This window comes from Aythya fuligula, chromosome 17 (genome assembly GCF_009819795.1).
Source record: "Aythya fuligula isolate bAytFul2 chromosome 17, bAytFul2.pri, whole genome shotgun sequence".
NCBI classification, from domain to species: domain Eukaryota; kingdom Metazoa; phylum Chordata; class Aves; order Anseriformes; family Anatidae; genus Aythya; species Aythya fuligula.
In genome coordinates, this window is record NC_045575.1 from 13,686,790 (window position 1) to 13,712,821 (window position 26,032).

General features: G+C 35.2%; 1 protein-coding gene across 1 annotated transcript in view; it reads left to right on the top strand.

Annotated features, from left to right (window-relative positions):
* The window catches only part of RIMBP2 (RIMS binding protein 2), a 106,800-nt gene that overhangs the window by 21,144 nt on the left and 59,624 nt on the right, over nucleotides 1-26,032 (top strand). The window contains exon 2 of the mRNA XM_032198695.1: nucleotides 20,692-20,781. The gene's annotated coding sequence lies outside the window, so the exon portion shown is untranslated. The remainder of the gene's footprint in view (nucleotides 1-20,691; nucleotides 20,782-26,032) is intronic.

Genomic DNA, 26,032 nt, shown 5'->3' on the forward strand with positions numbered 1-26,032 from the left:
CAGATTGCTATCTTTATTTGGCAGGAGTGTATCACTTCACTATGGGTTCTTAGGACCCTCCAGGAAAAACACTCTCTCTTCTTACATGGGGTTCGGCTAGCAGTGGTTAGCAGACTGTGTTAAGGAGGCAGCAGTAACTTAAATCCAAGGCATTCTCAAAGAAAGAATAAAGTGATGTTAAGTCATTTGGTTAATTATGTAGTTAAAACCCATATAAGGTGATACAGTCTTGGCAGCACCAAGACTGAATCAAGCTGAATTATACTGAATACAGTAAAGAAAAGGCCCAGATTCTGATCCTCTGAATCAAGAAAAAAAAAAATCCAAAACATGCTGGCAGTGAGTTTCATTTCCTCTGGGTAAATAAAGCATCATCTGAGTGTTTGAAGGCTGCCGTAGTTGGCGTTTGGTTGAGCTCCTTATCAAGTGGCAGTTTCCATTTTGACAAGGACTGAAACAGAATTGTAAGTCTGAACAAATGGAATTAACAAGCTTCCCTCAACTTCCTGCCTTTTCAGCAGAAAATAAAAGGAGAAAGGTAACATGGATTCTTTGGTGAGTTACAGTACCAATAAGAGCTGTAACTCAGAATTTCTCACATCTAGCTCAATTTTACTATGCCTTTTTTTTTTAATTATTTTTTTATAAAAAATCCTAAGGCTGTATATGTTTTCCTCCTGACTCATTTTCTGTTTTGTGAAGAGCTTCACAAGTCTGTTAAGTAGGACTAAACTTTGCATAGCTGCGTGAAATCTAAAATGCCTGAGAGAAAGGAATGGATTAAGCAGATAATCTCCTATCGTACTTCAAATGAGTTGAAGCATAGGGGTTTAAAAAGTAATAATTTCATATGCAGAAATTTCAAAGAAAACACCAAGTTATATTCATGACATGTTGCTAATAAATAATAATTTTGTTTTCTTACAAGAATTTCAAAGCACTTTAAAACTGTAAGGGAATGTCTTTACATGTAGGCGTGGCCATAAGTAGATTTCTTTTTGCCAGCGAGGCGAATTTAAGTTATAGCTACCTCAAATGAATGATGGCTCCTAAGTGATACAAATTTATTTATAATTCTGTCTGTTCTCCAGCTTTTGCTAGTTTTGTTTGTGAAAGAAGGAAATATGGGGACATTTGTGCCTTCTGCCACACACTGGGTGGTAGTGCTATAAACGGAAGTAGAATGGAAAAGAAATTGTCTTTTGTGTAAATATCAATTTTGGCCTTCACAAGTTGTTCCAGAAAGAAATCTTTTGAGAATTAGCCAAAGATAGACAGGAAAAATAATCATCTGAACTATAATAAGCATCATTTTCAGAAATCAATCTAAAAATAATTTCAAGCATTAAATGTATCATAAATTGGAGGAAAATAAACTATGATTAAATCAGGCATGCAGAAGAAAGCCTGTAACAGGATTTCCTGTGGAAATTCAGTACTAATTTGGTGGGACCTTGCAAAGTAGAACAGTAAACCACTAATGGAGGGAAAGGTGCACTAATGAAGTAATATGAAAATTTCAAAGAAAGTCAAAGCACTTACCTCATTGGTGTTGAGGTAAATGATAAACTAAATGCTAGGTCCAGCCCAGTATTCATGTCCTGCACACTCTAGAAGATTTAATGGAGTCTCAAGGGAGAAAGCGTATGTTTCACCTTACAGGTAGAGACAGGCATTTGAATTTTGGCTATGATGTATTTTACAACATAATTATTAGGTTTTTCACAAAATTACCTTAATTGCAAATTCCATGAAAAATTCCAAAAAAATAACTTGCTTACAAGATGGTAGATAGATGACTTCTTTTCCTTCATTTGCCATGTGCTGTTTGCCAGCTCTGCCATGAAAAGGGCCTCTTTCCAGTGTTACTTTGCTACAGTATGGATACAGTTTGGATATGTACAGTCCTTTTGAGAAACCATAATTTTATGTTCCTGAGTGTCATCAAATGTTAAAAATATGACTCTGGCTGTCCTGTCACCATATGCAAGGGTAGATCTTCAAACTGACAAAATGATCATATTATGTTCATGTTGGTAGTAGTTTGAGAGGTCTGCTATGCCTGGTCATGTTTGCCTTGTTTTCCATTATTACTATTGTTATTATTATTATTACTTTAGGAAAAGTCAAGAGAATACACATCTATTTCTAACTTCTGCAAAAATAAATTGTACAACTGACTCATAAAATGCTTACACAAGATTTTTACACTCAACTAAATGTTGCTAATCTTTGCAACTAGCAAAACCATAATTTATTATGAAAATTGAGTTTGCATTCCTAAAAGCAGATTTTATCCCTTATTTCTATGAGACAATCTTGGCACCTATCTGGCAATAAAGAAGGAAAAAAACTTTGGACGGTCAAGCCAATTCTCTTATAATAAGCTGAAAGGTAACCTTACTGTCAGACTAGCACAGACTTTTAAAGAACAGCAGAATTGGGGTTCAGATCTTGTCAGATGTCTGAGCTATGTTTTGTTAGTCAAAAGATAACCTTTAACAATTTTTCATATCTAGAATTTTCTTTTTGATTGTCCCAGCAGCTATATTCAATCTATAGAAACTCTGGAATTGTCAGGTTGCTGATTTTTGTTTTAGTTGTTTTTTGTGTTTTTCTGACTGGAGTACGTGTGTGAGTGTGGATATAATTTAGCACGCTTAGGCAAGCATACGTACTCCCCTCTTTGTAGTTTTCATTTTGGCGGCAGGGACTGGTAGAATATACAAAGTAGCCTATTCAGATTGTAAATTGTACTTCCTGTTACCAAGCTATAAACTGCACTGTAATAGAACAAACTGTGCTCTGGACTGAAGTATGAAATAACCTGAAATAAGTGAGTACTATACAGAAGAGTAAAACAGCGCAGACTCTGGCTTTGTATTTTGGAATTGGCGTCTGTCATGGGTTCTTTTGTATGTAGATTAAAATGTCATATAAACATTATGGAAGAACTTTTCTTTTTAGCAACCGAAAATGACAGTTAATTTCCTTACATGCATATAACCTGTACAAAAGAAACTCTCCGTTCCTTTTTGCTTGTGTTTTATGAGATTAAAATAAAACAAACATTAGGATCCATGCATGCAGGGAGATAAATAATCCCTGTTCAAGAGAGCCTCTGTTCAAGAGGCTTGAGTTGAAATCAGTAGTTTACCTATGAAGGGCTGGAGTGTTTGTTAAATCAAAGTTGAATATGTATGATGAAACGTAAACCAGTTAATCAAAAGCAGCATGTTTAACCACTGGTTTTCTTTCAACAGATCCTAAGAATAAGCCCATGATTTTCACATACTGAAATGAGATTTTCCGTAATCACAGTTCTTCCATGTTAAAATGCATGTTAAAACTGAAATGATACTTCAGTAAAAGGCAGCCTCTTCACAAACATAGATATTATTTGCAATGAGGTGCTAAGAAATGGTTTTCATAGATGTACATTCTTGGGAAAATAGAAGTTTGTGTACTACTACAGGCAATGGAAATACTGTAAACAGCAGTTCCAGACCTGTATGTTTTGCATTAGGGAATTTAGGATAAATATCAATGTTTTACGTGCTATAATGCCTATTACAACGACAGACATTTTGATTGTCACTGGAGCAGGGGGATCAGTCAAGATATCCGATCTCTGGTTCCTCAGTTATCTCTGGTAATCACTTTTTTGCAAGCAGGTGTCACTCTTCAATAGGTGGTAAAAAGAATTATTGATGTAAAATTTGTTTTAGAAAACTTCATGCATGTTCAGCTGAGTCTATCAGTCTATCTTTAATTTTTTAGATTCATTATTCACTTTATTGATAGCCATATGAGAGAATTCAGTGAAGATCAACGTAATTTAAACATAGTGTCAGTATGAGATTTCATCTAGGTCTCAAGAAGAGGAAAAGCTTAGCATCATTTGCATTTGCACCTGATGTCTCTACACTACATTCAAATGCATGTAGAACATGAATTTGTGCAGCTCAGGGTATTTTAAAAAGAGGGAGGGTACTTGACTGGTTTATTTCTGTTCTCTTGTGGTCTTTTATTTTTCCTGAGGTTTATTCTGAAAGAAATCCTGATAGTCAGCTATCTTTATGAACACATACATTCTTACCACCTTTTTGGTGACCTTCATGTCCCTAGAAATGCTCCCTCATTTAAAAATCTTTATTCATAATGGGAAATAAATTGAATCTCCTTTTTGATTAACCTTCTGTTCTGAAATTCAGCCCACTGAAATTCAGAAGCATCACAAATTTGTTAGCTGTTTGTATTTAACCAAAACTAATTTCTTTTGGCTTTATCAGAGCTAATTAGTTTGCTTAAGGACTGAAGATCTCTCAGCAATCCTTGTTACAAATAAATACATCAGGAAAAAGGAGCAATAATTGAAAAATAATTAAATATGAATAAAAATTATACGTTAATGCTATTCATAATAGGTAGGAATATGGTGACAGTATCTGGTCTCAAGTGTCTAAAATGCTGATTATTATTATTTTTTTTTTATTTTTAAATGGTTTCTAAGGATTTGTTTTGCATAGAGAACTATAATTACCTTGTGAGAGATCCATTTCATATTTTATGAATAGATTTCAGTTGTAGGTTCATTTTTAATTGATGAGCTCAAAAATTATGCTCTTATCCTCTATGTGGCTTAGGAGGTTGCTATGCAAAGATGAAATGTGAGGCTTATTTTAATCAAATATCTTCTTTTCTCTATCTTTTTTACTTCTGTTATTTTTCAATTGATGATTCATGGGGAAACATAGTTTTGATAGTTTTAAGAAACATGGAGCAGAAATAACTTTTATCTTTAATGAATAAAGATAAATTATTTATGTTATGTGCACCATGTGCAAGATTCAGAAACTGTGAAGTGAAAATAAGTTCAGGTGAAATGAAATTGAACTAATCTACATCTTCCCAGAGCTTAAACTGAATTCATTTTGCTTCAGACTTTGGGATGGTGTGTGTATTGCTATAGGTGTTTTATAAATATGGCCTTGTCCCTTTATATGTCTGTGAATGAAAGAAAGAAGAAAATTGGTGAAATAGACAGTACAATGAGTTGGTCTTACTATTTCTGGTATTGCTTGCAATTTTTTTATTTCTTATTTATTTGTTTCCTTCAAAGTGGCCTTGTACTTGCTTAAAACTCTGAGCAACCTTGGATACTGGTCTTTTGGTCCAAGCTGTACAGCCTTTAAATTACTTTAAAAGCTCATCAGGGGCTCAAACAAAATCAAAGATACACATCAGTTATTTAAAATGTTACATTAAAAGTTAAGCTTTGATCAGCTGGTCAGTTTGTTAAAGTCTCTTGAAAAAACTTTATGATCATGAGGTTTGTAGACCAAAGTTGAATGATACCTGAATGAAGGTATGTTCAGATGAAGAGACATAGAAATGCTGCCTTTAAAAGCACTCCAGAAGCTAGCAGTTGAACTGTATTTTTTAGCATATACTACCTGGCAGTGTCTTTCAGCAATGTTACTGGGGAGATTAAAAGTTATTTATAAGTATAGAAATTTTAATTTTTTTTTAACATCATTTTGGTGTATAGCAATTTGAAACACTGATAATAAGACATTCTTTGTGACTAACGTTTATCAGTATTTTATTTTATTTATTTTGTGTGTGTGTGTGTCCTCAAAGCCTTTCCTGGGAACTTCCATGAGGCTTTAACTTGTGGCTGCCACATTTGATTTTTATGACAGGAAAAAATTAGATATGACAACCCCTAAAGCTAAACATTATTAGCATTGGAATTATTTTCTTTTGATCTTTAATTCAGCATGAGAAATAGTCAAAGTTTAATTTGTTAAAGTGGAATACTATATTCCCGTGGCAGCAGTAGTGGTAGTAATCTTTTACATTGTCCCACCATGTTCCAAGACTTCCTTGAGTAGGGTTATTTTCACCATGGTGGAGGGTTTTGTATTTCCCCTATTCATGTCACTTGAGTCAAGATTTATTTTCAGTTAATTCACAAATCAAAAATATTTTGAATCGTTTTTCCTCCCCCTTGATTTTTCTCCTTAAGATTATTTGGTAATCAGTTGGTATTTTATACAGACGATGAATTTCTGTGCTCTGATTAGATTCTCCCTGGTTGGTTGCTCTTATGGTCTTCAGACTTATGAGCTGTTTTCAGGTTATCTATATTGTAAATATAAGACTTAGTTTAAATATCAGCAAATTTACAGATCACAACAGAGGTCATACATGTTTTTACAGAATACATAAAACAGTATTATATGAAATGAGAGTAAGAATGAGATGTTAAAAGTTATATTCAGGATATGAGTAATGCATGCTTGTATTGAAAAGGTTTTATGGACAAAGAGAAATTAGATTTCTTAGTTCTTGGATTGTTTTGAGTGACAGAAGGCGAAAGCCTCATGCAGACTCTGTATTTTACACATCTCATTTAATAAATGAATGAGCAGCAAAAATGTAAATTCTGTGCTTTGCTAATATGTCCAGATTTTATCCTTAAAACAGATATGTTTAAATAAACTTTCATTATTTAAGTGAATTTAAATGCCATAAATCCCAGCATGTCCTAGTCTAGTTTAGGGAGTAGTACTGGAAAGCTGAATGCAGAGTGGAAGCTTACAGAATCTCTGTTCAGCCTCAAGCAGTTAATTATTGACTTTTAAAGAGTAAACCAAAATGTAAATGTTTACTGACATTACAGATCACAAAAGGCATCTCTGCCTCAGGTACTTAGGGAAGCATGAGGCTGAGCATGGCTTGCCAGCCTGCCTTGTGTAAATAAAATTAATCATACCTTACCAAATTACCCATTTCAGTGTGCTTTTGCCTCATCTCATCTGGTGGCTGAGAGGTGTCAGGCACACTAAAGCCCTCCCCTTGAACAGCCCCCAGGGGAGTGATGTTCTCTTTCCAGGCAGTGGCTAAAAGGTCAGCCTCAGCTAGTAAGGGAGATTAATCCCTTTAATTTTAAATTTACAGTATGACATGGTACAGCATGAATGAGCAGAAAGAGACTCTGACTCTTTCTCTTTGCTTGTGTCATTAAGGAGGGAAGATGGATGCAATTGTGTATACACAGGACTACTTTCTGAGTAAGTGGGGGTGAGATACATTTCATTGCTACCACATGTAACTGTAAGTAATGAAATAATTAATGGCTAACGACTGAGGGTAATATACACCTAATTAGTCATGTTGAAGCAAATTTAAAATTATTTGGAGATGCCAAATAACATGTTTGCTAAGACTTGGAAATAGCAAAGAGATAAGTCTGATTGCAACTCTAATGCACATTTCTAGCTGACGATTTTGTATCCTGTTGAAAGCAGTCAGGAACTTATTTGGATTTGTGTCAGAGTTCAACGAATAGGAAAGTACTACAGAGTTTGGATAAATTGCTTCGGTATACCACAGCTTTTAAGTAGTTAGTTCCTTGCCTGAGTTGAGGCCTTTCTGATTCAGTTTTTGCTTGATTTTATACTAAGCAAAGCTGAATAGTAAGTACAAATCTCCCTGGCAGCATTAATTAGATTTAGTAAAGAGCAGATAATGAAAATAAAAATGCTAAATATATTGTTTAGATTTTGTGTAGCTTTTTATGGTATGTTAACAGAAAGTACTTTTGTCTATTCTCTGTTCTTGTCAAAAAGGCCTGGAAAATTGTCCTTATAGACTATAGAAATGCAGAGCAGATTTATGACAGCAAAATACATTAAAAACCCAAAATGGCTGTGGTAGTTCTTAAAGGCTTAAAGACTCACACATTTGCACGTGCTATCATGCAGAAAGATTCCTGTTAGTATCTGTCTCTGGCTCTTCTTTCACATTGCTGTTCAAATCATCTGCGACACATTTCCAGGAGTGTTCATTGCTGGTGGCTTCTCCGTTTTGCAGGGGTGCCTACAACCAGTGCAGGAATCCCAAATCAATGAAGAGTTTTTGGTCTTAATTACCAAGTGCATCTTTGTGAAAAAACAGCCATCATGTTTACTGTGTCTACCAATATATACAAGCCTTATTTCTTATGATGATACTGCTCTCATCGTTTTTATAATTTTATAATATCATCTTTATAATTAGACACTGTAAAGAGTCTTCAAGCAGCCACTGTTTAAAAACTATAGATCCACTTTCCTTTTTCCATAAGGAAGGGTTTCTTTTCTCCAAAATTCTTCATATTAGTTATACTTGTTTTTAGCCATTCTCTCATATTCTTTGAAAGGCAAAGAATAATTTATTTACGCAGGGACTTGCTTCTAATTGGGTAGCACCTAATATGAAACTTGGTCCATTATTAAGGTTCAAGGTTGAATGAACATTAAGAAAATTCAGAAAATATTGACATGTTATTTGAAAAAATATATATATCACTTTCGGTGAATTCTAGTTTTGCTAGCTATTGTACTTCTCCTCCTTGATTGTTTAGAACAAACTACGTAGCCCTTTCAGATTTAATGCCTATTGTATTACGTGAGAAATCACATAAATTTCTATTTTCTTCTGGTTTTCAAATTGTGTTGAAAATGGTTTCAAAACAACTTTTATTAGTGGGATATAAGACAAGGCATTTTCCAACACCCTGAGAGCCTTGGAGATGAACAGAAGGCTTTGTGACTTACCTGCATCTTTGTCCTTGCTAAGGAAGGAAAGCAAAGGGTTGTTCTGACCTCTGTAATGAGGGATGAAGTGTTTTGAGGATGGCACTTACTTGTAGCTAATGTGATTTAAGGAAGATTTAGTTGGATCACAGACTGATCAGCATACAATTTTGTACAGCTATTCTTAAAAATTCATGCAGGAAAAGCAGTGGCCCATTGCATTTCATTTTGGTTACTGCATAATTACTTATTTTTTCTCGTATCTGTATTGAAAAGAATTTTTTTTTTTTTTTTTTTGCTTTCAAGTCACCTATATTTTTTTAAATTGTGCTAAACTTTGCATAGATTTTTGGAGCTGTGCGACATATCAATATGAGCTTCTGCCTAATAAAATGACTCTGAGATAATTGAAGAATTACTAATGACACCAGAGTTCACTCTTCTTTCTTAACGTTTGCTTCTCTAAATTTGTCGCTTACAAAGATGCCGATCTATGAAAAAAACACTGTGCTTGTTGAGCTGCAGTTGGTGTTATACTTAGGTTCAGTACATTTCATCCTTCTTTTTCAGTGCCACAGGACTCAATTTTTCACCTGCCAGGGCACGATGTTACCATGACAACAGCTGATCTTGTTTGCTCTCCTCTCCTCTTTGTGCATGATGAAAAGGAAAGCTTTTTGAGAAATATTTGTGAAAGCTGATCTAGCTAATTGTATTTTGATTATAAGTGAAATAAAACAAGAAAAGGCTTGTTCTATTTCTATAAGAATAAGAAAATTCTATTATAAGAAATAGCACAATGAGCCTGACTATTTAATCAAAGTTAACAAGATCTCTCCATGAGCTTTTCCTATACAGCAGTGTCTGCAACTGTTGTGTTAGCAGAATATTAACCTACATGTATGTGGTCTTTAGAAGCTCCTATGTAACGTATTCCGCTGAGAGATCTCCAAGTGCATGTTGCAGTTCACTAGTCTTCTGTATGTTCTGCTGATCAGCAAATAGAAGCCTTAATGCTGTAATAGATAATTATGTAGATGCTTTTTGTTGCATCCTTATCCCTAATGAGCTCCAGTGATGATCAGAGTAACTTTGCTCATGTTTTCCTAGCTGGTGTGTCTTGTTTGTTCTTCCACTAGTGAAATCACAGTAAGTGGAAAATGTGAATAGCAATTTCTTTTGAGTTATCACAACGTTTGAGTGGAAATTCGGGCACGTGCAGAAAACAGAAAAACAAACATACTATACATTTTAAATTATTTTTAAATATTTAGTTGCATTTGGTTTGACTGACAAAATTAAGTTTGGTCTTTGTGACAGCCACTTCAGTCAAGGCAATAGAAAATTTTCCTACTGGTTGGAGACGTGAAACACAAAGTTATGCAATATGATGGTAAAATCAAAAAGAAAATACATTTAAGGGGTTAGTAAGGGATGTCACCTTCAGACAGTACCAGTTTGATACCAGCATTCAAATGGGGTTCATTTTTAGCTTGCACTGCATTTCCTTTGTGTCTTTATTCAAGAGTAAGGACCTTGTTCACTCATTTCCCTTGGAAATGAATAATTTAAGATTATTTCTTTCTTTCACTTGCGTATAAATTACCCCTGAAGGAACTAGAAATGTGCCATAGTAAATGAGTATTTAGACCCTCTGCCTCTCAGATACACTGATTCATTTATTGCATTGAGAAGTGACTATAAAAATAATTGAAAGGAAAAGAATAAATATTGATTTTTGCTTCAGCCCACAAATGAAATTGATTAACTTTCTAATACTGTCTGAAGGAAAACACTACTGTGATACTAAGTTTAAGATCAATTCTCTACTAAAGGCTGCAGAAATGTATTTTTGTGGTATTCTTGACTGTGTATGTTGCCAGCAGCAGGGTTTTATCTGACAGCATGGTGGAACACGAATGTGCTTGTTTTTTCAAAAGAAATACTAAAATGTAGTTTGGTTAGCTTGAGGTGGGGGGGTGTCTTCAGGGTGGTAGCCTGCCCAAAAGCCAGAGCACATTGTATATTTGCTCTGTGTGGCCAGTTTGGGAACAGTTGCACTGTCAGTGGTAGAATTACTTCAGTAGGAAGCTTCTATTAAAATTTATGCCTATGAAAATATTTTGTCACTGTTGAAAGCTTAATTTTAGTTATTGGAACAGCTTAGACTGCAAGTATTACAGTATGAAGGTATACAAACAGCTCATTATTGATAGGGTTTTTTCTTATTTTTCTTTGAAATTGATAGGCCTAAAATTGCCTTGAGCTGATTCTTCAGTTATCAGCTATGTATTTGTATCCTTCTTTTCCAAAACAAGACTAGATATGATTTTATCATTAAGGAATTAAGCGGCTATCCAATAGAAACATTCCATTACAAATGCTGGAAAGGTTTGTAAAGATTATACTGAAAACTTACACAGTTGCTGTCTTTGTCCATTTAGCTAGTGTTACGTGATACTTTCTGCAGAAGCTAACAAGAAAAAAAGTAATGCCAGCTACTAGAGACTTCATTCTCTCTGTGTTGTGAACAGGAAGTATGCAAAGACATTTGGTCTTTTGTTCTCGACTACAGAGTTCAGGAGATACATTCCATGTACCTCATGGTACATTCCATGTACCTTGACAGGAACTCACATATTTGGTAATTCATTATAAACAGCTGCAGTTAGAATGTCTGCTGTGTGTTATTTATTAGTGAGTGTGGATGCTATAATAAACCCATTGTACTTCATATATCAAAAGTTAACACTTTACCCATTTTAGTTATTAAGAGATGAGAGGGTTTTGTCATTTTCATGGGATATGCCACAGATGAAGAAAATTAGATGGAGAATGTGGTGAACAATTTTATGATAGATGTGGTCTAAGGAGCAACTATCAAGTTGGATATGTGGGGTTCTAAAATAGGGGGATCTTCCAAAGCGTCGGAGAGATCTGATGTTAACCTGTCTCTGTGTAAAAAACAGTAGTGACTGCTTTAAAATGTAAAGCAGTGTTCCAGTGGCGCTGACAGATCTGAGAAGGTGGAAAAAGTAAATAAATAAATGAAAAAGATGGTACAAACAAGTTATGAGAAACAGTTCCAGTACAGGAAGAGATAATACTACAAAAGAAATGTGAATGAAATGAGTTGGTAGTGCAGAGCCTTTTACCTTAAGAGTCTTACTGAAGTGAAAAATATCACAATGCATTAATTATTTGTGCTTCTTAACACCTGGTCCTGGTCACTGTAGTGCCAAGACAGTGGTGATTTCCAAGTCCAATACATTGCTGTAGTTCCTGTATTCCTTATTTGGTAGAGCTTTTTAAGAAGAGCTATTTTTATAGAGTGTTTATTATGCTAAAATCAGCCTACTGATTAGAGGGTATAGCTGCATTTGTTTTCTTTTATTAGAATAAAGTATAATTTGCATGGAAATGTTCCTATTTTTAAAATGAAGAAAACCTAATTGTAAAGGGATTTTATTTAAAATGGAAGCAATTCTAAATACATCTTCCTTTGTCCAAAGAGTGGTAGCAGATAAAATGATGTACGCCTGTTAACATTCTCTGTACAAATTGGGTTCCTTAATCTTTAAATGCTAACATCATAAAATGTCACGCTATTTTCCTGCACTACTTGAGAACATGCACTTACGAATGACAAGTCAGAGTCACAAGGAAATAGTAAAACACCTTAGACAAAAGCCTTTAGTATGATTATTTTTCACTGCATTTAATAGTTCTCCAGTAACTCACGGAATGTATCTTATTAGAAGTGCAACTTTCTAATTATCAAAGTTGATAATGGTGGAAGCCAGTACTGGATAGAACCGTACCCTTTGTGTCATGGGGATGGGACATTCTGCATCTTTTAGTGCTTCTTTGATCCCACTCTTATCTTACTGGCATGCCAAATATAATGGAATGTGTGTGAGAACATGAATTAACAGTAACAGAACAGCAGCATGTCTTGTGAATGCCACTTTTTTCTGCTTGCTTCCAGTTCTACTTTGCTTAGTGCTATATTACATAGTGGTTAGAATTATGCGGGATAGCCTGCATTTTTCTAGCATCATCTCCATGTTAATTGCAAAGAGAAAATCAAAAAGGTTTTAATGTCACTTTGCTATACAGGCTGTACCTCTTTCAGCCTAGCACTGTTAGCTTGTACATGCTGTTAGCTTGTATAAGTTTTTAAATAGTTCCACTATTCAGGATGAATCATCTTTGCCTTTAAAATGTAGCCCCTAAAAGAAGAAAAAAATGAATTGGTGGTGTTGAACCTGACCTTAGGAATGAGTCATTTACAAGGCAAAAATATGTGAGAAAATATCAGTTTATTCATTTTTCCTTTTTCTTTAGGTACCTGTGGACTAGTGGTTTTCAGTTTTCTCTTGGAGTAATGTGATTCTCTGTGTGTATCATTAAAATAGAGAACCATCATATGGGATTATAATCAGTGTGTTCTAATACAGTCAGTCCAGGTTACTAGCAAAAACAAGTCTCAAAGAAAGAAAGCTTCGGATAAATGAATAGCATATAACATTTTTTTTTAAAACAAAAATAATTGATGGATGAGCAAACTAGCACACAGGGCAACAGATGCCTTTCTCCAGGCAATGTAGAACCTTGTTACCCAGACAGTGGTGTCAGATTGTATTAAATCTACAGAAGTCATCCTCCTACCGTGAATTTTTATAGTTAGTCCTTATATCCGTAGGAGAATTTCTACTTTTGCTCTACTATGAACACACATTTTTGCTTTCATTTCTGCACTTAAAAAGATGCAACTCATATACAAGGTAATACATTTATTTCTAATATGTCTTTTATTTTAGAATGTTCATGGTGGTTCTTGTTATTTGTCTCTCTCTCTCTTGTTTTTTCTTTTTTTTTTTTTTTTTTAATGAAGAACGTACTGGTGTGTGAGCCTTTAAATCCATGTAGTGCTCTGGGCACCCCTTAAAAAATGGCAGACTGTAGGAGTGATTGTGTTTTTATACATTTGGGAGGGCTGTCAATTTTCTGATTCTGTTTACTTCAAAGATTCTGAAAAGATCATCCTTAGTGTTGTTTTCTTAAATTGAAATGCCTGAGCTGAAAGTGCCTGAAGCATTCCTTACATGCAGCAGGAAATACCCTTGCTGTTTGGAATTTTGTCTGACATGCTAAAGACAAGGTTTCAGATTCTTTTTGCAAATTGCTGTACATATGGTCCTGACATGAATATATGCTTGACTGGCATATCACCAGATACATGACTATACGTAGGTATGATTTATGTTTCTCATATTTAATTTGGTGAAAAAGCTTAAGCAGAAGCAATCTAAACTCTGTGCAATTTCTGCCTATATATGTTAGAAAAAGTTTGGGGTTTGTTTTGTTCTGTACACAGCTGATCCTAATCTGTGAAAAAAAAAAATATATATATATATTTTTTCCCTAGGGATAGTCAATAATTCTACATACAACTTCTATTTTTTTTCTGTCTGTCATTCATTTTCCTCATTTATTTCTCTAAAATTTCTGGATGCATGCTATCTTTTGTCAGACTAGTAATTAGACTGCTTCAAGCCTTTGTTTGTTTGAATGGGTATTGTGTAGCAGTGTCATTAGGAAGGGGTGACAGACGGTTCAACTAATGTTTGGAACCCAATGTCAAGATTACGGAGATGGGTGAGAAGGTTTATTGGAAGTATGAAGTCCCGCTTCCTTCTCACTTACACATTAGTCTGCTAACATTCAGTCAGCATTTGTCTTGGCATATGTTTTGTACTGTGTCTTCTAGTAACTGGCTTGATGAGTTGTTAATCTCTATTCTACTTGCCTCTGCTAACATCTGTGATGGTTTGATTTGCATAGGTTAAATGGTAGACCTAATTGGACTGTAGTAAAATGTTGCTTCATAGGCACAATTAAATCATCAGAGTTGCTACATCTAGTGAATAAATTAAGAACAAAGGAGAGAGCAGCAAAGGAAAAAAGGATATTAGGTTTGTAAAAGGAAGTCAAAAGTAATATGTATTAAAAAAATAGAAAGGGTGAGGGAAGAGTGCACGAGTGCTTTTCTACAGGTTTGTTTTTCATTCTGGTACTGGTCATGAGTTGAAAAATCTGAATCTGTCAAGTTCCAAAAGAAGCTGAAAAATCCCACAAGATATCCTCTTAGTGCAAGCAATAGGAGAGGGGTGCCTTTTTGTGTGTTCCTTTTAGATTTTTGGTAGAGCTATTAAAATGAGGGGGAAAGGCTGTAGCGGAGAAGCCCTAGCATTCATTGACATGCTGGAGGCACAAAGCACGTATCCTGCCTATTGCCAGTAAATCTGTCATTTGTGATGGCTGCCCTATGTATTTGCTGACCTTTTCGTTCTGTTGACTCGGAGGTTCTGTTGGAAGCTGGCAGTTGTAAGAATAGAAGTGGGAGGTGTTGCCCTGATAATGCATTCAGTGCTAGCTGTCAACAAAGGAGAGGGAATGGGAAAGGATTCTGTTTATTTCAGTATAGTATTTTAAAAAGACATCTGTCTCCCTTAAAACGTATTTGAAGCTTCAAAGCTCTTTCAGGATCCAACCATAAGATCCCTATGAAGACAACTCACGGCACAGTAATCAAATGTGTTGAATTTCCTCTGAAGAGAAAAACAGTCTTTTGTGTGCCCTTCTGGCTGCAGTAAAATGGGCATATACGCAATATACATCCCTGGAAGAAAACTGTAAAATGTCCATTTCCTGTACATGACTTTAATTCTCTTTTTTAATACATGAATTGTCTGTTGGGTGAAATTTAGCTCTGGGTTGTCTGGGATAAACTTCTTTTTTTTTTTTTTTTTTTTTTTTTTTTTTTTTTTGAAGGTTTATATTCAACAAGTCCAGAAAATATTGAAGCTGATATCATTAAGGGACCAAACCACTGAAACCAGTGGATTAGACAGCAAATCACAAACTGTGATGAATGTGATATAATTCTTAACTGTCATTTGCAAAAAAACATGTAGTAATTCACAGCCACAAGACAAGAAGTTCCTTCTCTAGTGTGAAGAGGATATGTGTGTTGAGTACAGTTAAGTGTGTTTCTCTGAGTACAGTTAGCATCTGGAAGTATTCAACACTGGAGAAACTGGCTATGGGAAATTTGGAGAGAGAATGAAACTGTTGAAGTACTGTTCATGTATGCTATACAGAAACTAGCCTGTGTTCTTGCTTGGGCAATAAATATGTGCAGCTCCCGTTAATCCCATAACAGGTTGCTTTCAGGACATGGCAAACAACTGGAGTAGTGTGTGGGAAGGCAGATTTGGAGTGGAGCTGTCACTAAACCACCTGGTTTGGAGTATGACTTTGGGCAAGTGGCTTGATCACTCTTCCACTGCTTCTCTGCCTTCTTAAATTAAAAGACAGACTCGGAGTACTGAGGCTGTATTTCTGTATCTCTGTATTTCTATATCTCTTCTGCATTTGTGCAATGCATAGATCTGATTTGCAGCTGAGACTTCTATAATATAACAAATAATAAGCAAACATGGGAATATTTTGTTTATTTATAACTTCTTTCTATAAATCAGGTAGATTGTTACTCCAAGAATGCTCTGAGAAAAGCAATTTTTTTAATCTGTTGCTTTCCTTTCTATGAGCAAGTGAATTTCAGTATTCCTATTTGTTGTTTTTTGTTACATGCAGTTATTTCTAGTATTTGACACTTAAATGCATGAGAAGTGTACTGTTTAAAAGCTTTTACATAAAGATAAGTAATAAATAGAGTCAAGGTAAACCCCAGAATGTTAAAAATAATTTATTGTGTATGAGCTGGTCACAGAAGCAGTGAGTTGTGTAAACATCAGGTTTCTCCACATACAGGACATTAGATACGGCTAATACATGTTCAGCTGTTGTGCATTCTTGTATAGCAAGCAAATATATTCACCAGATGTAGCAGTTTCCTGTGACTATTTTATGAGAGTACCCTGGAGAATTTCAGAAATTAGACGAATATTTAATCTGTATGCTTCCTTCTTACTTCATACAGTGTTTCTCCTGCGAGGTGAACATGCACAAACCTAAATAGCCTCCTTTCTCCAGCTTTACCAACTATGTTGAGAAGCAGCAATACATATATATGTATTTTTCCATTTTATTTTTAATATGAGTATAAGGGGAAATTCTGGGTAGGCAACTTGTTTTATATTTTTAACAATATTTTCCACAATCCAACCAGCAGGAGCCTTACATATTACTGCTAAAATCCCAATCACATTTTGGAAGTCGCAGAAACCTTTTACAGAAGTTTGAGTAAACTTGCCATCCTTGCAGAGTTGGACAAGAGCTTTAGCAACTCAACCCATTATTATTTGGGTACTGTGACCTAAGATAACTGTGATGTGTTAGGAATCTGGCACATGCATTCCTGTAGATTTAACTGCAGTGCTTGAAAGTATTACTGTTCCCAGCTGGATACCTGTCCCTTTGGAGATTATTGTCCTCACAGCAAGCCACAGACTCATTGGATGGGCATTGTTGCTGAAACCTTTCTTTATGATCAGTTTGACTAAAGGATTAGACTGCAACATGAGGTGACAGAGAAATAAGAGACGTGTCCTGTTCTGATAACCTTTTGCAGAGGGACATGACTGGTAATAATATGCAGTAACTAAGCACTTGCAGCTGATTCTACCACGATTCTTCTGTCAGAGCCCTATTGTAAGGATCCATTGATGCTAGGAGATGACTTAAGTCAACAAACAACAGAAACTAAACTTGTGGGAAATTCTGAATTGGCAGTAATTATGGCTTGGATCATCTCTGGAAGATGTGGCCTGATGAAGTAATTGGCTAAAACTTAGAAGGCTTCAGTTCAGTGTGGCTTTTACCATGTTATTGCACAGAGACCCTTGAGTTGTTTATTTGTTGTTTCTTAATGCTTTTTCTGAAAGTAAGTAATCCAAATATTGTCAGTCTTACATGTATTTATGTCAATTCAAAGCACACTGCTGATGTATATAAATACACTCTGCCCTTGTTACAAGTACTGCTGAAGTGGACCTTTGCATCCAAGTTCCTTACCTGTTCTTTATGTGTATTTTCTAAGATAGAAATGTGCTGGTAATTCCTGCTACTTGTCAGGAGATTCTTGATCTTTATGGATTTGGTTGGGAGGGGGAACATAAGTGATGCTTTATCCTGACAAATGCAAAATAGGACTGCCACTGGGATGAACAGAACTCGAAGCAAAAAGAAATAGGCTTACTACTAAGGACCAGTGAAACTGAGATGGTTGCTGCCCTACTTCTGTTCATCCTAAGATGGTAAAATATATTTTCTTCAGGTAGGACTAGCAGCCAGCCCAGTTGCTCTGCCACTTCTCATAAATTGTTTTCTATTCTGCAGAATTTAAGTAGGGTGTGAAGGATGCTGGCCTAGATTGCCATCAGTTACTCCTTTTCTCCTCTCCCTTCCACCCTTCCACTTCTGCTTGAATTCCTTTAATAACATAATTAAAAACTGGTAACTCATTGTCACTTGTTCTCCATTAAGATCAGCTGAGCAATACCAATTTGTAACAAATGCAGATCGATCCATTAAAGTCGATGTCAAATCTCTCTTGACAAAAGCCTGCAGTTGCAAGGGTTGCAGAGCAGCTACTGTAGCCCATTTTTGCCTAGAAAAATGCAGAATAAACATAAATGCTTTACAAATGACTTTCAGTAATTTATAGGATGCAATGATTTACTTGCATATCTAAGGAACTGTTCGGTGCAGTTTGTTCCTATTGGAAAAAAATTTACTGATTTAATTCACACCTTTGAAAATGTAACGTGAGCTAAGAAATTCTTCTCATTTTGGCCCTCAGAACTGTCTAGCATCTCAGAGTCTGACTGCCATTTTTAATTGCGTCCTGAACAACAGATTTTACAGAACTTGAGAAATTATAATTGCAGAGCTCCTTATGTGTGAGATGATAGGTATATCTGCAACTAGGAGACTGCAGTTTGTCGTCTTAGTTTGATTCAGTGCAGTAACAGTCAAGAGGACAGCTTCCCACTGATGATGAGGTGTTTTGATATTGTAAAACGATGGTGCTCTAATGTGTCATTCCTTAGCCTAGCCTAAACTATTTTCACTGTTTATATCCAAACTTGACTGTCAGACTGGCATTAAGGGTGTGGTCAGAAATGCAGTCATTTCTGCAGAATGAATTGCTATATTAAAATCAGAGAAGAACACAGAATGGCCTTCTCTGTGTGAAGTGTTCTATAAAACTGACATTTTAATCTGATTTTCTATAGTAAAATGATTCCCACGATCATACTGTGTATCTGACCCTGTAAGTTTTGAACCCAGTGGCTGATTTTAATCACATTTGGCCTTAAAGGTAATAAATTGTAGAAAAAATTGTATGTACCATATAACACAAAACATCATTTGAAGGTCACATGTTCTTGGATATCAGAATCAAGGAGCCATTAGGCAGAAATCTGTGAGCTTCATTATTTCTGGTGCTTAAAGCTAACGATGCTTAGGAATCAATTTAGATAAACAGTTTTGTTCATTGGAAACACTATCTATTCAAAACAATCTTGTAAGGAGAGAGTTCTGAAATTGGTTCAGGAAAGATATGCTTAAAATAGCAAATTTTTATTATTATTTAAGTACTATAAAAATACTTAAATATCAGAATCTTTAAATTCCTCTTCTTTTTAGGGCTTATGTTGGTGAACCAAAAAAAAAAAAAAAAAAAAGATTTTTTTTTTCATGTCGGGAATTTTAAAAAAGAAATTATGATAAAGTGTAACTTGAACAGTTTTTCTTAAGACCTCAGCAGAATTAGAGTAGCTCTGGAGATAACCTGCTGAACGTATGGATTGTAATGGTGCAGAACCAGAAGTTATTTCAAATTACTCAAAAGTGGGTCCAATTTTGCCCACCTTAATATAGTTATTGGCAAATGTAATCGATGTTTTCAGAAGATAATGTGTAATGCACACTGTTGGACAGATTTCAAGGTTGCCCAGCATGGCTGGTTATGAAGTTACAACTTTCATAAGGAACTGAAGTCAGGGCATTGATTTTTGTTACTTTGTAAGGGGAAGGGGGGGGAGGGGGTGGGAAGAAAAAGAATTACTGAGATCAATTTCACTACTTCATGTTTAAAATCTAGCTAACTAAAAACTCCTGGTCTGGCTAGTGCATAACCTTTTCCCATGTGTTCAAAACATTGAAATGCTTTCACTCTTTACGTGATTACTGTGAGAGATTTAATCTCAGATGACTATTTCTGTTAATGTGCAAAGAAGAAATTGTCAGAAGTACCAAAAAACTCTGCTGTTTTTCCTGAGCTGCAGGTGTTTTGATTTGTGCGATCCCCCCACAAGCTTGACCTTTGATTATGTATTTGAGGTTTATTTACTTTTCCTTTGTTTGTTATTATAGTGCTGTGTAAATACATAAGAATACATACCTGAGGCTGTAGTTAATACCTTGATGTTTAGGCATAGGTTACTTAGCTATTGACTTCCATCTGCAGTTCTGATTTGCCTGCCACTGTAGTGTATAGGTGCTCTACCCAGGCTCTAAAAATTATTTTATTTGAATGTGTGTATATATATATATAATAAATAGACATACTATAAAAAGAAATAGATATTATAAGTATACTTAAATATATGAATATAAAAATGTGTACATGATTGCATGCACAGTTATTGCCTTTTGCCCTGAAAATGCCTTCTAAAGATCTAAGTGTCAGAACATTATTCTGGGAACCAAGTCTCTTCCCAACTCTTAGTGAGGCAGCCAAGTTTGAGCTCCTTATTACATCCGCAGGGAGGTTTTTATTTGGTTGGTTGTTGTTTTATTTTAAAAGCCTGTAATTTCAGGTCATCTCTCTTTGTCTGCACATCTTTAATCAGATCATCTACTGAAAACATGTGGTTTTATGATAGAGCCAACTGTAATTGCAAGCTAATCTGCTGCTTCTGCACCTTCAGTGCCTTTGGCTGTGTGCCTGATACTACTCTTAATAGTATGTTAATACCAAATAATGTAAAAACATTGCTTCCTTAAGAACTTAATAGGATATACTGTAATGGAGATAAATGGCCTATAACACCCTTTATTTGTGTTTTAGAAAAATGAACTGAAGGATGATGTGCAAGAAACGAATCGCCTGAGCCTTCAGTATGCAAGTGTGTCCCACAAAGCACTGCAATATGACCAGGTAACATCATAAGCACAAAACTCATATGTTCATTTGTTACAGGAATCAGGCCACAAAGTGGATAAAAATGGACAGTCCTTTCTGATTTGCTTTTTTCTGCTTGAAAACATAAAATATTTCAATTAAGAAAGGTTACAAAAGTGTATTTTACGAACAAATGTTATTTTCAAGTGCAAAGGTAAGACACTGATGGGCTTTAGAGAGTTGTTTTATTCCTCTGATGAATCTTCTCTTAGTATCATAAATTAATATTAGCCTTTGGGAAAAAAAAAAAAAAAAAAGACTTTTTCAGTGATTTTGATAAGATTTGATTGAAAAATCTCTGCTTCTTTCTGAGAAATGTTGACAGAAAGGATTGCTAGCTAGCAGTGTTTTTTTATTCCCTTCTTCATTTTTCCATTGCATTTTTTTAATTTCTCAGTAAAATATTGAAACGCTGCTGTCCAGCAGTAATTTTCACAAATTCTGTTTAACAGCTGTTATTTTCCCTGTAGCATGGCACATGGCGTAAGTCCATGTCTCAGCTATTCCAAGTCCTGATTATAAAAACATTTTAATAGCAAGTATTTTTCTTCTTTTTTTTTTTTTCTCCCCTTCCTGTTACAGGACAAAAGATGTCTTCTTAGCTGTGATTGTGTCACAGTGATTGTGTCTGTGGCAAATACTGCATTGCATGAGTAGTATGGGAGGAGAGACTGATGTGCCTTACCTTATCACATATGCATTCAGTGGAAGAAACATCATGAACCAGCCACTTTACAAGACTACATATAGCTAAAAATAAAACTCCAATCTGGGATTTCTACAGGGCTTAAGTGAGTTGCTCAGCAACCTCATTCACATCAGAAAAGCTGTAACTCATATAGCCTTTGATGAAAGCCCATCCCCAAACCTTGCAAAACAGTGGTAGCTGCATGCTTTGATATCTCTGATGTGTATATGTCACTGAGTAGCCCAGTGCTGAATTTCCAAAACAAACAAGGTCTGATTTAGTCCCCAGTACAAGATAAATTACTGAGATTCAGAAATAACTATGGCTAAATTTTGTATGTAGCACCTGGTATCAGAGCAGACCTGAATTTCTCGTTGGTGAGGAAAGTAAATTTTTTTATATAAAAAAGAAGTGCAATAATACTTTATGTTAGGACGAAGCCATGAGGATCATAGCATGCTTAATTTTATTCATCCATCTGTCCAGAATTTCTTCCTCTCCTAATGTTTTTCTCTTACCTTTGTTGTTTACACATCACCCTTACTATTTAGTTCACAAGTCACATAAAGTCAGCTTTATATTTTAGCTGACATAGAAACAGCATGCAGCATTAATGCAGTGAAGGGTCAGTACATTGGTGACACTAAGCCCTTTTACAATCAGAAAGTGAGGAACTATGTGGTTAATAATACTTGTTATGGGTAACATTTGTATCTTATTAAAGTGAAGAGCTTGAGATGCATTGAAAAACCTAGTAAAAACAATTTAAAATATAAGGAATAATGTCAACATTAGTCACATTAACCACTAAATTAGTAATAAAATTACCTTTTACTATTACAGTGTCAGGATTTGTCTATTTGCCTTACTATGGGTGTTTGTAAAATAGTGCTAAAGTCACATTGGAAACATTCTGGAAGCCTGTGCCACTGATTTAATATCACAGCCCCAGTAGGATCAAAGACTTCCTTCAAGCATACCCTCCCACCTTCAACAATTTTAAGAATATGCAAGAGAAGAGAACGTTAGCAAACCTTATGTGTTCCTATGTGCCTAATAAGTTTTCTGAGGGAATGATCCTCTCCCCCCCCCCCCCCCCCCAATGCACATATAAAATGAGGCTGAGGGATGGATTGTTTGTGCAGTTTGGATTACTTTTAAGAAAGTGTGAAACTATGCAAACGTGAATGTTGAGGTCAGAGCAGATTTCTAACAGAGTTAGGGCTCAGCCCTGAAGGAGAAAACCTGCTTAAAATAGTTTGTTGTTCTTCCCCCTTGAGAACTGGACTGAAAAACAGGCCAACTTTATCCAAGCAAATGGGGCTGGGAGAATGTTTATGCATTCTGCTGCGTAGCACAGATAAAAGTACTGCTCATGTATGCACAATGTAGTTGTTGAAATTTAGCTCTGGAAAGGAGCAGGGATGAGTTGTGCTACTTTTAAATCCACAAAATAAGGCAATACTGAATTTATGCAGTATTGTGTTGTCACTCTGCATAACAGAAACAGAATTGCATTCTTGAAGTGGAGTAATTGTGAAAAGATTTTGTATCCTTAGAATTGCTATGACATTGGCATTTGACTTGTTTTGCTGCTCATCTGAATATGTATATGTTAGTGTTTTTATATAAAAAGAGAATAGGTATTATTTATTCAGAGTTTATTTCTACGATGCCTGAAATCATACCATTTTCATGGTAGTTTCTGAATCATCTTTTCTAAACAATATCAGTGGTGTGAGAAGTTAGCCAAAGTCTAGAATTAAGGCCAAAGGTGCCTTTCTGTATTCAGGCACAGTAGACATAGCTCAGCACCTGTGGTTTATGTACAACACAGTAAATTGTGAGTGGCAGAGAACATTTTTCAGTCTGAGCATATCAGTGAAGAAAAACTATAGTTCACACAGAAGGAAATTGTCTTTCACCAAGTGGAGCTTAGCACTCATATAACAAAACAAAACAGTAGTTTACTTTGCTGATTTTCAATAACTGTTTTCTGGATTTGAGTTCAGAAAGTGGAACATACTTCAGCAGTATTCGTAACTGACTCAAATGAGGGTGCATTTAGTAATTGGGAAGTCACAGGATGAAAAATAAATTGGTTGATGCCTTGAACAGAGAAAAATAACAGATCAAAATGTTCCCTAAGTTTCTGTTGTGAAATTAGAACTGTTTATGATGGCACTCTATTTAGGTCAACTGTTTTTGCCACTGGGAATATTGATGTTTTGATGTGTTCTGTGTGTAATTCAAGTTCATGCATATCCCATATGCTCTAACACAGCCTGCTTGGAGGCAGCATTACATTTGTGTTTAACAACAGATTTTGCCCAAAACCAAACCAAAACAAATGATAGACTCATCAGGTTTTATGCTGGGTTATATAAATACATAGATCACACCGCTCTGTGATACACAGTATTCAGAAGGAAAAAGCCCTGATAGGAACTTCTGCAGAAATATTTAAAGTTGCTAAAATTATGAAGAGTAATTATTGGAAGGCAAATAGTAGAATAGGTTGTGTTATTTCCGACCTGGAAAATGAAAATGTACACAGAACATTGTTCAAAAACTTATCTGCTTAAAGAGAACATAGAGAATCAGATTATCACTTGGGTGGTCCTACACTTCAACTAATCTAGGTATGTGCTTTGTGATCCTGAATGAAAATCCTGAGAAGATGTGTTAAATATCTGTGGTTTTATCTGTTCCTACTTCCCAAATTACATAAGCAGCCTGATACGTACTGTTTGTTGCTATAGACTTGTCTCTGCCAATGGAGAAGAACACACAGCAGAAAGGTACCGTGCTCACTAGCTCCCTAGAATTATTCAGACTACTCTGACTACTAAGATTTAGAAAACACTTCACAGGAGTAGTCAGTATCAACGATTTCAGAGATAGGGAAAACCAAAGCCTAAGTAAAATTACCTTTTCTTGAAACTTAGTCAAAATTTTGTACTTCATTCATTTTCAGTAAATTAACTGTCACCAGTGATAACGAACTTGCACTGCTGATGCTGATACCTCATTGCTTCCTTTTTCCACTTCCTTATTCTTCAACAATATACACCGACATATCTAAGCAATGAAAGACAATACAAAGGATGTGGGAAGTTAATAGATTCTGAAAATCCATTTTCTAATAGTTTCCTTAGCTATAAAGAAATGAGGGAAGAGGAAAACAAAAATCTATGTATGGAAAAAAAATCCCAAGGATGACAATAATTGCATCAGTTCTTGTGGAAAACATGATTTGTTCTGTTCTCCTATTTCTTTTTTTTTCTTTTTCTTTTTTTTTTCTAGTCCACTGAACTCTAAAGTTCCCTATTACAAAGACAAATACGAGGGCTGGCTGCAACTGCTGAGATTATTTGGTCCATGGAAAAATTTGCAAATTAACAAACTGGAGCCAAAAGGCAAATAGAAAGGCTGAATCAGTTTCCAAAACATCACTTTAAAAAATCCTCTCAGAGATACCCATGTCAGAAATTGCTTATTGCCTTTCATTCTTTAAAAAAATGAAATTACAGTAATTAGAAAAAAAGAGCTTGACACTTCTTTAACAGAAGTTAGACGGAAAGATGAGCTGCACCAAGATTAAAGCAAGCCAATGTGTTTTCCCAATACTTCACATGCTTTGTTAGTCCTTTGTTAGTTATCATCCCAGCATCATTTGTGCTTCCATTAACTGCGTTGCAGTTAGCAAGGGAAAACAGATACTGCTTGGAACATTGTTCACTAAAAATATTATGGTTCTTTCTTTTGCCTTCTGACATCCTATTAACATTGCAGAGAAGGGAAGAGCAGTATTTATGAAATAGCACATGAACACTATCTATTTTTTACCAAGGTATCTGTTAGTGATGGGTTTTCATTCTTAAAGTAAACATTGCTGCTCTTGATATGGTACGAGCTAAAAGAATCTTAGTGCTACACATCGGTATGGGACATAAGCTCATAAAATGCTTAGGTTATTTCATATATATCCGACTTTCAGCTGATATAAATTAAAGAAAGGACTTTTCCATGGCAGGATAAAGTAGTTCAATCTTTTGTTTTCTTATTTTCTGTGTGTGTTTATGAAATAATCACTATAATTGATGAGTCACAAAATCCTGTATAAAAGGAGTTATTCATACTGAAATGGTTAAGTTAGCACCACACAAATTAAGCAGGAAAACAAATCCTACTATGATGAGTATCTGTCCTTTAAAAAACTGTTGTATGCAAATATTTTAAGGGAGAGCAAGGGTTGCATAGTAATACCTGTTTCTGAATTGTATGGACACATTTCAAATACTAGTGTAGGCTGATTATGCACCATAATACATTTGATTCTGTTCTGAAGTTAAACTAAAAAGTAGTCCAGGAAGACGCATAAGTTTTATACATATGAGTTATTTTTCTATCTGCACTTTAGATATCTGTGTCTCTTTATAGTACATCCATCTTTGATGCCTCTGAGATCCAGGGAAATTGGGAATTGTTTAATTACCATTTATTTTGTTTATTATATAGTATATTTATTTACCTTTG